The sequence below is a fragment of the Canis lupus genome, chromosome 24 (assembly GCF_048164855.1).
Source record: "Canis lupus baileyi chromosome 24, mCanLup2.hap1, whole genome shotgun sequence".
Classification (NCBI taxonomy): domain Eukaryota; kingdom Metazoa; phylum Chordata; class Mammalia; order Carnivora; family Canidae; genus Canis; species Canis lupus.
In genome coordinates this window covers 38,354,087-38,366,780 of record NC_132861.1, presented here as the reverse complement: position 1 = coordinate 38,366,780, position 12,694 = coordinate 38,354,087, and the positions used below count along the sequence as shown (strand labels likewise).

General features: G+C 43.1%; 1 long non-coding RNA gene across 1 annotated transcript; it reads left to right on the top strand.

The window, feature by feature from the left end:
* The first annotated feature begins 3,543 nt into the window (after positions 1-3,543).
* On the top strand, positions 3,544-9,479 carry LOC140616053 (uncharacterized). The gene is made up of 2 exons (XR_012016554.1): positions 3,544-3,621; positions 9,159-9,479. It is a non-coding gene; the product is annotated as an uncharacterized lncRNA (long non-coding RNA).
* Positions 9,480-12,694: the final 3,215 nt, after the last annotated feature.

The following is a 12,694-nucleotide window of genomic DNA, read 5'->3' as shown; positions in this document are numbered from 1 at the left end:
AGATGAGGTTATGAACAAACTTCCCCTTCTGTTTTGGAAGATCTCTCTCTCTTGAATCACTTATCAGGGGAAACCACTGTTACATCCGGGGACACTCAAGCAGCCTAGGAGAGGCCTGTGAGGGGAGCCACTGAGGCTGGCCCACAACTGTGTTAGTGTAGACATTGCCAACAGTGACAGGATGACCCAGGAGTGGGTCCTCCATCTTCCCTAGTCAGGTTTTGAGATGACTCCCAACCTCAGCCCCAGCTGATAACTTGCCTCCAGCCTCCATGGGTGACCCTGAGCCAGAGCCCCCAGTTGAGCTGCTCCCAAATGCCTGCTCATGGAAACCAGGAGATAGTAAATGTTGCTTTAAGCCAAAGAATTTGTTGTGCAACAACAGATAATATGCTTGGAGATCTTTCCACATGAGTTACATAGAGGGCATATTTATTCTTTTATAGCTATTTTGTATTCCATTGTCTGAACAGAGCATTATTTATGTTAACCAGTTCCCTATAAATGGACATCGCAGCTATTTCTAAGCCTGTGTTCTTTGAACCATGCTGCGATGAAAAATGTGATACGTATGTCATTCCACATGTGTGTGAGTACAACTGTAGGATAAATTTCTAGAAATGGAAAAGCCATGTCAAAGGATTCATGTTTTTGTTATTTTGATAAGTCCTGACAAGTGGCTTTATATAGAGGTTGTACCAACATATGCCTTTATTGGTAGATGAAAGGGCTGGTTTGCCCACACCATCATCATCTTCTAGAAGTCTTCTGGAACAGGGCACATAGGAGGGACTTAATAAGCCTGGTAATTGAATGACATCTTCCACAACTCAATAAGAAATGAACCAAAATACCATTGATTTGTTCAGGATCCCAGAGATTCTCTGGCCTTGCCCAGCAAATTCAGTTTTTGCACGGAACAACGATAGCAGTAAAAGCAGCAGTGGACAGTAGCCTGGTGTTGAAAAAAGTAAAATAAAATAAAACCAGATCAAGCCTAGTCTTTTCAGTTTCTGCTCACAGTAAGAAGGGAAACACCCAGGGGCGTGAAAATCCTATGCTGTGGAGATGCAAAGGGAGATCTGTAGTTTGCAGGTGTCTGATGACCTTACAGTCCCTGTGGGGAGTGTGGGAGGACACTGCTGGCAGCCTTCTGAACCTGGTGAGGCGCTGAGCCTTCAAAAGAGTCTGCTCCAGCTTTTCTTTCTAAGCAGAGCTGCTGCCAGGGGCTCCCGCAGCAGGAGGTGGTGGATCCTGGTGGCAGGAGCACACCTGTGAAGCCAGCTCAGAGCTGATTGAAGCAGTGAGTGTTGGCTCTCACCTGCAGGCTCCTGCTTCTTTTGGCTTCTGGCCATTGGGCATGGCTGTCTTCTGCCAACCATGCAGGCACAGGCCTCCTTTTCCTTGGTCTAGGAGAGTGGAAGAAGAAAAGGAAGAAAAAACTAGCCTAAAATTCTGAGGAGGAGAAAACTTAAGTGGTAGAGTTATCAGGAAAGCAGGAACTCTATGACCTCTTCCTGACTCCTGGTATCCAACTGGAAGCGAATGGCTTTGTATAGGAGACTTTTTCATATACTCACTCATCCAACCGACCAGTATTTACTTTGTGCAAAGTTCTTGCTAAGTGCAAACCTCCAGCTCCTTCAAGATCTGTTCCCACTGAGAACACAGGATCTGGACGCATTGCTAGATGCCAAGCATAATCCTCCATGAACTCAACTACTTATTTATTTATTTATTCACTTTTTTTTTTTTTTTAAGTTAAGAAAGGTTTCCAGGAGATGGTGAGTTTTATTGTCTTGTCTGGATAGAGGTTTGATATGCTCTCGAATGTTCCAGGGTGGAGAGACTAGGAGAAAGCACAGGATGCAGAGGTCTATTCGGTGTAATCTTCTCCCTCGTTCTCATCCTCACCATCAATGGAGAGAGCAGCATACTTGCTTGCAGAACTGAACTTGGAAGCTGGATTTTCTTCAGGTTTCTTTGGCTCAGGTGCAGATCGGGAGTCTTGATCCTTTTTGCCGTCTTTCCTATCCGGCTCCTTCCAGTGGTCTTTGTTCCCTCCGTCTCCCGGACCATGGCTGGAGTTCCCACGGTGGCCTTTTGGGACACTCACCCCATCTACTTTGTTTTCATCTGCTCTCCTTGCTGGTCCTTCCTCTGGGGGTTGAGCCGGGACTGCTTTCCCCCCACCACTCGTAGGGGACTGTTGCTCTGTGTTCGAGCTCTGAGATCGAGCAGGAGGGGTAGAACTTCGCTTCACCCAAGCATTCTCCTTTGGTGGAGGGGCTGGCATTACCTTCAGAAGCTGTTCAGATTTGGGTGGCTTAGAAGTTGGAGTGCATTCAACTATTTAAAAGAACCCCCCACCTTATCCCACCCAAACCACTTCTTCTCTCCATTACACTTAGAACAAATCTTAGCAACTCCACCTGCCACAGGGGCCCTGAATACCCGAGCTCACAGTTCATTCCTCATCTTTCTCTCTTGATACTTCCCCTCAAAATCTACAATCTAGCCACATTAAATCTACATCTGGTTTGATCATTCATGTACTCAATCATTTATTAATTCATTTTTATCATGTGGTATACCAGGCTCTGTTTTGAGTGCTACATGTGTATCTATGAAAAAGATAGTGGATCCCTGTATTCAGGGATCAAGCTTCTGGTTTTGAAGGAAGACGATATGTGAGCAAATAAATAGCCAAGGCAGGTGTGATAATGCCTTGATGGGAATAATTACGGTGATGAATGGAGAAGAGTGGATAAAGGCTAGCCAGGGAATGTCTTTCCAATGACATGACATTTAAGCTGAGGCCTGAGGCCTGGAAGGAGGCAGCCACACTTAAGATCTTGGGGACTTGCTTTCTAGCAAAGGGGACAACTTGGGCAAAGGCAAAGACCTTGTTCATTTAACCCCAGGGCTTCATTCATTGCTGTATTTTTCTCTGGCACTCCTCTCAGGACAAATCCTGCTTCTGTCACATAGATGCCTCTTCCTCCAGGAAACCTTCCCTGATTACCACTAGGAGTGAGTGGCTTCTCCTCCTACTCCACTTGGGGTCATGCTTCCCTTCACCTTAGGTGATGCTTGTACACTGAAAGTACTTGCCCTTTTACTTAGTAAACTTTGGACTAGCCAGGACCATGTTTGACTTGCTTACTATTGGAGCTGGTTGTGTTTTGAGTTGCGTATCCAAAAATAATTCTAACTCCTGGTTCCTGTGAAGGTGGCCTTATTCAGACACAGACTTTTTCAGATATAGTTGGTTAAGATGGGTCATCTGAATGAGGGTGGGCCTTAAATACAAAGACTCGTCCTTTTAAGGAGTGAGAAATTTGGGGACAGGGGCACACAGCAGGAGGAGGGTCCTGTGAAGATGGTGGCAGTGGTGACCAGAGTGATGTAGATGTAGGCTGGCCAATGCCAGGGCCTGCTGGGAGCTGGGAAGCTAGGATGGGGCAGAGCCAGGTTCTTTCTCTAGGAGACCAACTATAAGAGAGGTTCTCCCCTGGAGTCTTCATGGGAGTGTGGCCATGCCAACACCTTGACCTCAGACTTCTAGGTTCCATAGCTGTGATGGAACATGTGTCTGCTGTTGAAGCCACCTTGCCTGAGGTAATTTGTTATGGCAGCTATGGGGAACTCTGGTGTGCCAGACCCCAGGGGGATTCCTGCATGCTGCTCAGTTGGATGGATGAATGCCTAGACTATGTGGTCACCTCTTCTGTCCCGTGTGTGACTTCAGTGTCCCCTGGGTCCAGCCGTGGGCCCTCACAGAGTACAGGCCACTGGGCAGGAAGGAGGTCACATGCCTGCCTCAAGTTTTTTTTTTTTTTTTAAGGTTTTATTTATTTATTCATGAGAGACACAGAAAGAGAGAGGCAGAGACACAGGCAGAGGGAGAAGCAGGCTCCATGCAGGGAGCCTGATGTGGGACTCGATCCCATGTCTCCAGGATCACACCTGAGTCGAAGGCAGATGCTCAATCCCTGAGCCACCCAGGTGTCCCGCCTCAAGTTTCCATGTAGGAAAACCTTCCTGGTGTTTCTCTTGAAGATATGTGTTGTGTTTTTCTTTAGAATACTGAATCGTGAGAAAAATTAGTTGAGAATCATAAAAAGGGAGAAAGTCTTACAAGTCTCCCAGGAGAATTAAGGATAATTAATTATAATCCTTATAATCCACATACATATCTTTCAGCTCTGATGGAGTCCACTAAGATCGGTCAAAAGTGTGAGCAGGAAATGCTGAAGTGTGGCATTGAGGGTTAAAGTGGGTAGTCTGTCAGCTGAGACAGAAGCAGGCAAGAGAGGTAGGATCACAATTCGATCAAGCTATCTTGTTCGTAGCCATTGCCAAGTTAAAAATGTGTGCTTATGGTCCTGTCTGCTGGACGACCCTCACCCTTAGGTGACTTAGTCACTCATGCAAATGAAGTACATATTACTAAGTATATGTGTAATATACTGTCTACAGATATTTTGAATGATGTCCCAAGAAATAACAAGTTTGAGTATTAAAATAAGTCCTTAAATTGGCAATTTGACATACAATTCTATGTGATGCTATTAGTCTGGCTGGGAGACCCGGATGCTGTATTATTTGAATACCACCTAAAAATGTTCCCTGGTGCCTTTTGGAGTATGAAAACTCACTATCAACAACTACAGTCCTTTGTAAATATTTCTAAACTGAATTTTCCTTGTTTACTAAATAAGTTTCTTAAGAAATATATTCATAATAATAAAGAATATGAAGAATGTTGGAAGTATTATAAAAATAATATGATTTTGGGAATTCTGATTTCTTGCTTCTAAACTTAGATTAATATCTGTTAGTAATTTAGCAACACTATAGTCCCACCTTAGAAATTGCTGCCACACCTTTAATAGTGGCTGGTTCACTCTCAAAGCCCTCACAATCTTTTTCTTTGGGCTAAAAGTAGGAGCCCCAGTCTACTTGCCCAAGTGGGAGCCCGACTCTGCTCTTAGCCAGCTGTGTGAGCCTGAGCAAACCATGTTACTTCTGTAGGCATTTTCTTGTCGCTGTTCTTGTGCACTGAATGGCTAGTTAGACGATCTCTCAGGTTTCTCCAGCCCCTACAATCTACAATTTAACCTCTCTGCATTTTTAGTGTAAATATTCTGTGATCTACTTCCCAACTCAATTGGCAGGCTTTCTTTTGTGTCCAGGGAGGATTAGTTAGGGACAATTTGACACCATGTACATCCCTTATATACATTACTTTGCTTCATTCTCATCACAATGCTATGAGGGAAGCTTTTTATCCTATTTTACAGATGAGAAAGCTGAGATTCAGAGAAGTCAAGTGTTGTGCCAAGGTCAGACAGCTTGAAAGTAGCAGATCAAGTGGAAGCAGGTTGGGAGGCATCCTGGGAAATGACCTCTGGACTTGGGTAGCAATGGGCTACCCCAAGAGCCCTCCTGCTCTGTTTGTATTTTTTGCCAATAACTACACAGACAAAAGGGAAAGTTACATCTTGTGGGATATACTGGCTGTCCCAACACTACCAAAACCTTGGTTTTAATGCTGAGGATGCAATGCATTAAGCTTTTGGTACAGATTAAAGTATGTGGTGGGAGTGTAGATTGTTATGTCTTTTCTCCAAAGGGGCTTGGTGGGTGCCTGTGTGTGGGAACTGTGTTAGACCCCCAGTAAAGAAGTGGATCAAGTCCATCTCACCCACATGAGCCCCATGATGTGAGGGGGAGGTAGGGGAGGACATGCTTCCCTGGCCATACTGAGTATGGCTGGAGGGCACTTGCAAGGTAGAAGGAATCACCTCTTTCACTCTTGTGCATCAGTCTCCTCTTCTGTAAAATGGAAGGAATGGCTTCAGAACACATGGGGAATGACGGCTCCTTTCTAATTTGTATTCCCCAGGTATATAATTAAAATAAAGCTGCGTTTATGCTCCCAGTTTTAAAAGTCTTAATGCCAGGGCTCCTAGGTGACTCAGTGGTTGAGCATCTGCCTTTGACTCAGGGTGTGATCCCGGGGTCCTGGGATCAAGCCCTACATCAGGCTCCCCATAGGGAGCCTGCTTCTCCTTCTGCCTGTGTTTCTGCCTCTCTCTCTCTGTGTCTGTCATGAATAAATAAATAAAATCTTAAATAAAATAAGATAAAAAGTCTTAATGCCATAAATTTTAAATTATAGAAGAGATAGCCATATTCATGTTAAAAATTGACTCTTCACTTGGCCAGAGGATCAAGGCAGGTATCTTTGGAAAAGAAGGCTTCCCCCTGTGATGGACTGAATTGTGTCCTCCCAAAATTCTTACATCAAAAGCCCTAACTTTCAGTATGACTGTATTTGGTGAAAGGAGTTTTAGGAGATAATTAAGGTTAAATGTGATTATAAGAGTGGAGCTCTACTCTGATAGGATTGACAGCCTTATAAGAAGAGGAAGAACGGAAGGCAATGTGAAGAAAGAGAGACGGTGGCCATCTGCCAACAAAGGGGAGAGGCTTCACTAGATACCTTGATTTTGAACTTCTAGCTTCCTTAACTGTGAGAAAATGTTGGTTAAGCTCCATCTGGCAGCCCAAGCTGACTGATAGTCTGCCTTAGTCCATTTGGGCTGCCATAGCAAAATGCCATAGTGGCTAAGAACAACAGGTGAAAAGCCTCTTTCTGGTTTGTAGCTTGCAATTTCTTGGTGTGTTCTCGCATGCTGAAAGGGATTAGGAACTCTGTGGGGTCTGTTATAAGGACACTAATCCCATTAGTGACTAGGTGACTTAATCACCTCCCAAAGGCCCTACCTCCTAATACCATCATTTTTGGGGGTTAGGATTTCACCATATGAATCTCTGGAGATACAAACCTTCAGACTGTAGCATATACCCTTCTTGTCCTAACAGCATGTAAATGTATTTTGACTTAGTTAATATGAAGAAAAGATATGTGCGTGTGTACATTCTGTTACTTTATACAAGCACTCTGAGAAACACCATCAGAGAATGAGTGAGAGACTCCTCATTGAGAGTAAGAGGCCCCTTTCTCTGTGTTGCAGGGGCCTCATCACAGAGAAACCCCTTCTGAGACCCTGATAGCATCTGTGACCTTGAGACCATGTGTTCTCCGTGGCCCTGCATGCCCTGTTCTCCCACTCCCCAAAGTAGACAAGCAATGGACTGGTCCAGCTTTATTCCTGTCTCCTAGCAACCATCCTTGGAAGATGGAAAGTGAATGTTAAGGTCTGGAGATTGGGCTGGGTCAGAGGGCAGGCAGGAGAGCTGGGATTGGGTGCTGCTTCTGAGAGACCACATCTTCAGGGTTTCTCCTGGGTGTAGTGGTGGGGTGGGGGTGGCATTATTATTTAACTGTGTAATTTCTGTTAACAGAATGGATGAAAAAGTTTCATCAAGCAATTACACAAAGGAGTCTGACTTGTTCCAAAACACAAAGGCAACAGACAGCAAAGATTAATGTACATGCGTGCTTGAGCACTAAGTGTTTGCCCCTACATGTACTGAAGGAGATATCCCATCCTCCTTCTGAGTTGCTTATGGTGGCATAAAGGAGGCATAAAGAGTTATTTTTGTGTCAAAGTGAGCACAGTTCAAACAAGAAGCATCCTCTCCCTCTGCCATTCATCCCAGAGTCCCCTGGGGTCCTGGACTATCTCCGATGCCCTGGGAGCCTCTTACTTTGGCCATCTCTGATGAGAGCCGGGGTAAAATCACATTCTGTCTTTCCCTTTGAAGTTCATCTTAACTAGAGGTCACTTGAAGGGGAAACAGTGTCACAAAGGGCTGTTTGCATCTGGGAATCAGAAGAACAGATGGGACGTAGAGAGGGGCTCTCTTCTTGCCTGCTTCACCTAGGTGATAAGATGAGCCTATTCCCACTTTCTTTTCCTTTTTTCTTTGCTTCTCTTTTGTTTCCTTCCTTCTCCTTTCTCTTCTCTGTTTTGAAGAAGGGTTTGGGGAGGGAGGTTTAGTGATCACACTTATAGTTAGGAACATTAGCAGCTACAAATGGGAGCGACAGTTTTGCTGGGTGAAAAGGAACAGGATTGGATAACAGTAGGCAAGGGTTTCTATTTCTGGCTTTACCACTGGGTTGTTGTGTGATCCTGGGCAGCTGGGCCTCAGCTAGCTCATTTCTAAAGCACAGGGTTAGATTAGGTGATGCTCAGAGGCCCTTGTAGCTCTAACATTCCAGGACTCCTCCTCACCTGCTGCCTTACTCAAATGTCGAGACTTAGTGCCTTGGGCCTCCCTCAGTGACTGTCTGCTATCACCTCAGCAGTGTGAATGGGGGGACAAAGTAACAGGTCAAGTCGATCTACTGATTAGTTTTTCCCCAGTGACTCTTGGAAAACACTGCGCAAGGTACAGGTACTTACATTTCTATGGGTTCTCTCATCCCCATATATTTTTCCTAAATGAAATATCTTTGTTATTTACTATTAGTATTGAATTATTAAAGTACAGATATATTCTGTAAAAATAAATCCAATTAGAGACATATTCCCAATGAAATTTCCCTATAACCAGATTCACCCATGATATATATGTTTCCAGAATTTTCCTTTTTTTTTAATTTAAATTCAATTTGCCAACATATCCTACAACATTAGTTTCAGATGTAGTTTTCAATAATTAATCAGTTGCATATAATACCCAGTGCTCATCACATCACATTCCCTCCTTAGTGCCCATCACCCAGTTACTCCATCCCTCTCCCCTCCTCCCCTCCAGCAACCCTCAGTTTGTTTCCTATGATTAAAAGTCTCTCGTGGTTTGTCTCCCTCTCTTATTTTTTCCTATTCAGTTTCCAGTTCTTTTCTGGTCCCTTGCACTATTTCTTATATTCTGCATATGAGATAATTGTCTTTCTCCGATTGACTTATTTCACTTAGCATAATACCCTCCAGTTCTAACAATGTCAATGTAAATGGTGGGTATTCATCCTTTCTGATGACTGAGTAATATTCCATTGTGTGTATGTATATATATACACACGTTTTCTTTATCTGTTCATCTGTTGAAGGACATCTCAGCTCTTTCCATAGTTTGGCTATTGTTTCCAGATTTTTTCAAAATACACATATAAATATGAAATACTTGTGTTTTTAACAGTGGAATTTTAATTCTTGCTTTGATTTTCTGATTCATAGGCTGCTGACATGCTGACAACCAGGAGTGTCATAGCACAAGAAGAGAATGGAGCAGCCATTGCCAAGGGGAGAGAGAGAGGAGCTGTTCCCAGCTGCAAGCCTGGTCCTGCAAGAGTCTCCACATTTTTTCCTAGTGCAGGTTGGATGTAAATTTCAACCCAAAAGAACTTTAGACCTTCCGATGGCTAATTTTACGTGTTAACTTGACTGAGCTAAGGGATGCTCAGATAACTGAGCATTATTTCTGGGGATGTCCATGAGGGTGTCTCTGAAATGTATTAGCCTTTGGATCAATAGCCTGAGTAAAGAAAGTTGCCCTCACCACTGTGATTGAGCCTCATCTAATCTCTTGAGGGCCAGAATAGAACAAGATGGCGGACTATGGGACTTCTTAAACTCCAGTATTATGTGAGCCAATCCTTGTGGTAAATCTCCTCTTACATCTACATATATATGTCCTATTGGTTCTGTTCTCTGGAGAACACTAACAATCCTATTTATAGGCTCTCACAAAAGCATGGTAAAAAGGCTAGGAACCTTCACAAAGCAAGCTTAAAACCTGTTTGTTGTTAGAACAATGAACAGAATCTCTTGGGATTGCTATTTCTTTCTTTCTTTTAAGAAACTTAAACATTACAAAACATATGCTTTTTAATGTGAAGAGATTATAAAACAAATAAGTCTGTTATACATATAATAAATATAGTGCTCCTTTATCCAAAAATGTACTTGATGTTCTTAACAAAGAATATATAAACTTTCCACACACATATATCTAAGTAGCCTTTTCTGTCATCGTGATACTTGCCATTTAGAAATAGTTTGAGGTGATTGGTCATTTATTACATCTCCTGGGAACTAAGCACCGAAAGCACATTCATTCATCCAGGTCTTTGGAATATGGAGATGAATATAATCTAGGTTCTTTTTCCGAAATTTCTCAGAGTATGTTAAGAATGGTTCCCTCCAGTAACTATAGTATAGTATGGTGCATGCTAAAGTTTAGAAATATACTAAGCATCATGAGAACAGATAGAAAGAAGTTATTAGTTGAATACTTGCGAATCTGGTAAATTTTGAGGTCATTTAGTAATTCATAACATCTTCCTGCTCAGGCATTAATCCCAGATACATGCTATTTCCTTCCATTGTGAGAACCTCAAAGATGCTCATGTGTGAATTTGCAGACAGAGGGCGCCAGTTTCTACTCTCAGCTGAGCCAGGGATGTGTGTAATAACATTTTAATTTTTCTCTGTAGAAGCCGGCTTTTCTTCCCCTCCATCTCCTAAATTTGCAGCCTTCCACATGCTTGGGTGGGAGCATGTGTGTCTCACATTCTAGTTCAGCAACACTGGCTTCATTTATAGAGCATGCCAGTCTGCGAGCCCTGTGGTTCCACCAAGCTGAGATAGACTCTGGTTATATCCAGAACATCTTCCCTGTAAGCCCTGGAAATCTGTGTGGAACCAGCCCAGAGGTCTGTGTGTACTCTCACTCAGTCTAGAGAAGTGTAGTGTAGGTGAGGGCATTCACACACCATTATAAGAAGTATATTTGACACCTCACCCCAGGGAAGTGATATGTGCTGACTTAGTCTGAGTTAACTGGAAACAGACCTTGAGACAAAGAAAAACATGTAGAGGGCTTCCTGTGGATTGCTCTTAGAAGACACCCTGTAGGAAGGTCAGGAGGACTGGATTAGGCGATGGGAAAAACTGATCAGCAATGCTGTTACAACCAAAGTTTCAGTTGAACCCAAAGAGAACTCTGGAGCTGAGCCAGACCTTCAGAATTGTCTTAAAATGGGTCAAGGGTACAGGATCTGTGTCCTCACATTAGCCAGTCCCTGACTATGGGCTGCCCCCGAGGAAGGAGGGTAACCTTGGATGAATTAGTTCTCTGCAGCCAAGGGTGATTGCCAGGGAGGGATGCAGCTATGGCAGCAGGGGGGATGGATGTTAGGAGAAAAAGGGATCTTTTCTCCTACAGTCTAACTTGAGTGTCATTCAGATCTACTAACATTACATCTCAACCTGAAAAAGGTCCTTCAGGATTCTGATTGGTCTCATTTTCTAGCAATTTACAGGCAAAGGATTAGTGAGACAAACCATACCTCTTACTGCTACAGTTGACCTTGAAGCCCTAACTGATACTTTCTCCCCACTCTGTCACCATTCTAAATACTCCTCACCTTGACTCACACTATTACTATTCTAAGTCTGGTGGGGTGAACCAGATCCTCATCCCTTAGGGATCCGAGCCCCTGGTTGCTATGCTTTTCTTAGGACATGCCTACTGTATCTTTCAATTTACCTTAAAACAGGGCATGTAAACACTAAGGGATGTCTCAGTGCCAGAGATATTCTATTCTGCCCCCATTGTCTAGCAGCAGCCCCGACTTCTGTTGTATGATTCCTTTCCATGCCTATTGGTCTTTTAGTATGAGTAATTCAAAATGACTGCTGGCAGTGGTAGCTTAAAGTTTAATGAACTCTTACTGAGAACCTACGTCAAAGTATCTCCCCTCTGAGAACTAAGATGTCTAGACCCACAGAGCCTAAGGTCGTAGGATTGAGAGAATAGATTCCCAAGTAGAATATAGGTTGATGGTTAAGTGGGCCCATTCCTATTTTTAGTTTTCTGACTCAGGTATTCTACTTATAGGAGATGCAGTGCCATACAATAGCTATTAATTTAGGATCCATACTATGTCTAGGTACTGGTATCGTCTTCATGTTGACATCTCAGTGGCTTCTTTAAGAGCCCTTTCTACCATTCTATAATGGTTGTGACTCTTGAGGGTACAGGAGGTGGCAGGACAAGTGGATCCCATGGTTGAATGTCCACTGCCAATGCAGAACTTTTTTTTTTTTTTCTCATAAAGTGGGTCCCTTGTTCCAAGGCAATGTTAGTTAGGATTTTAAGTCAGTTCATAAAATCTTCAAGTCCTTAGATAGTTGTAATTGTAAGCCCTATGCATAGAAAAGGCAAGCCCATACTGGATTATATATTGATATTAATCAAATAGAATCATTGGTCTTTTTAGGGTGAAAGGTATCCAGAGTAGTCAACTTGCTATCAAGTGCCTAATTCATCTTCTTAAGAAATGGTGCCAAATATGGGACTTAGCCTTAATTTATGTCACTGGTAGGTTGAATATTCAGTGGCAGCAGTAGCTAGATCATTTTTGGTGAGTAGCAGCATATCCTGATGGAGCCATGCATAGCTTCCATCCCTTCTATCATGATTATCAGGAGTTAGGGTGGCCCATAACAAACACCAGAGAATGTCAAATGACTGGTCGTTCTGTCCACTTGATTGTTTAGGATCTCTCCCATTATGGGTACTCTTTTGTGGTTCTTAGTATGCCATACTAAATTGTTCACACTCTATATTCATTCCTATTTGTTTATTGAGATGAGCTTCCTGAGACCTTGTTCTAGTCTTTCAATCTTTCTCTTTCAGGAACCTGGTCCAACTGGCCAGTCCAATAAAAGATACCCTAAGTCTATGAATATTTTTACTTTGGGCCATT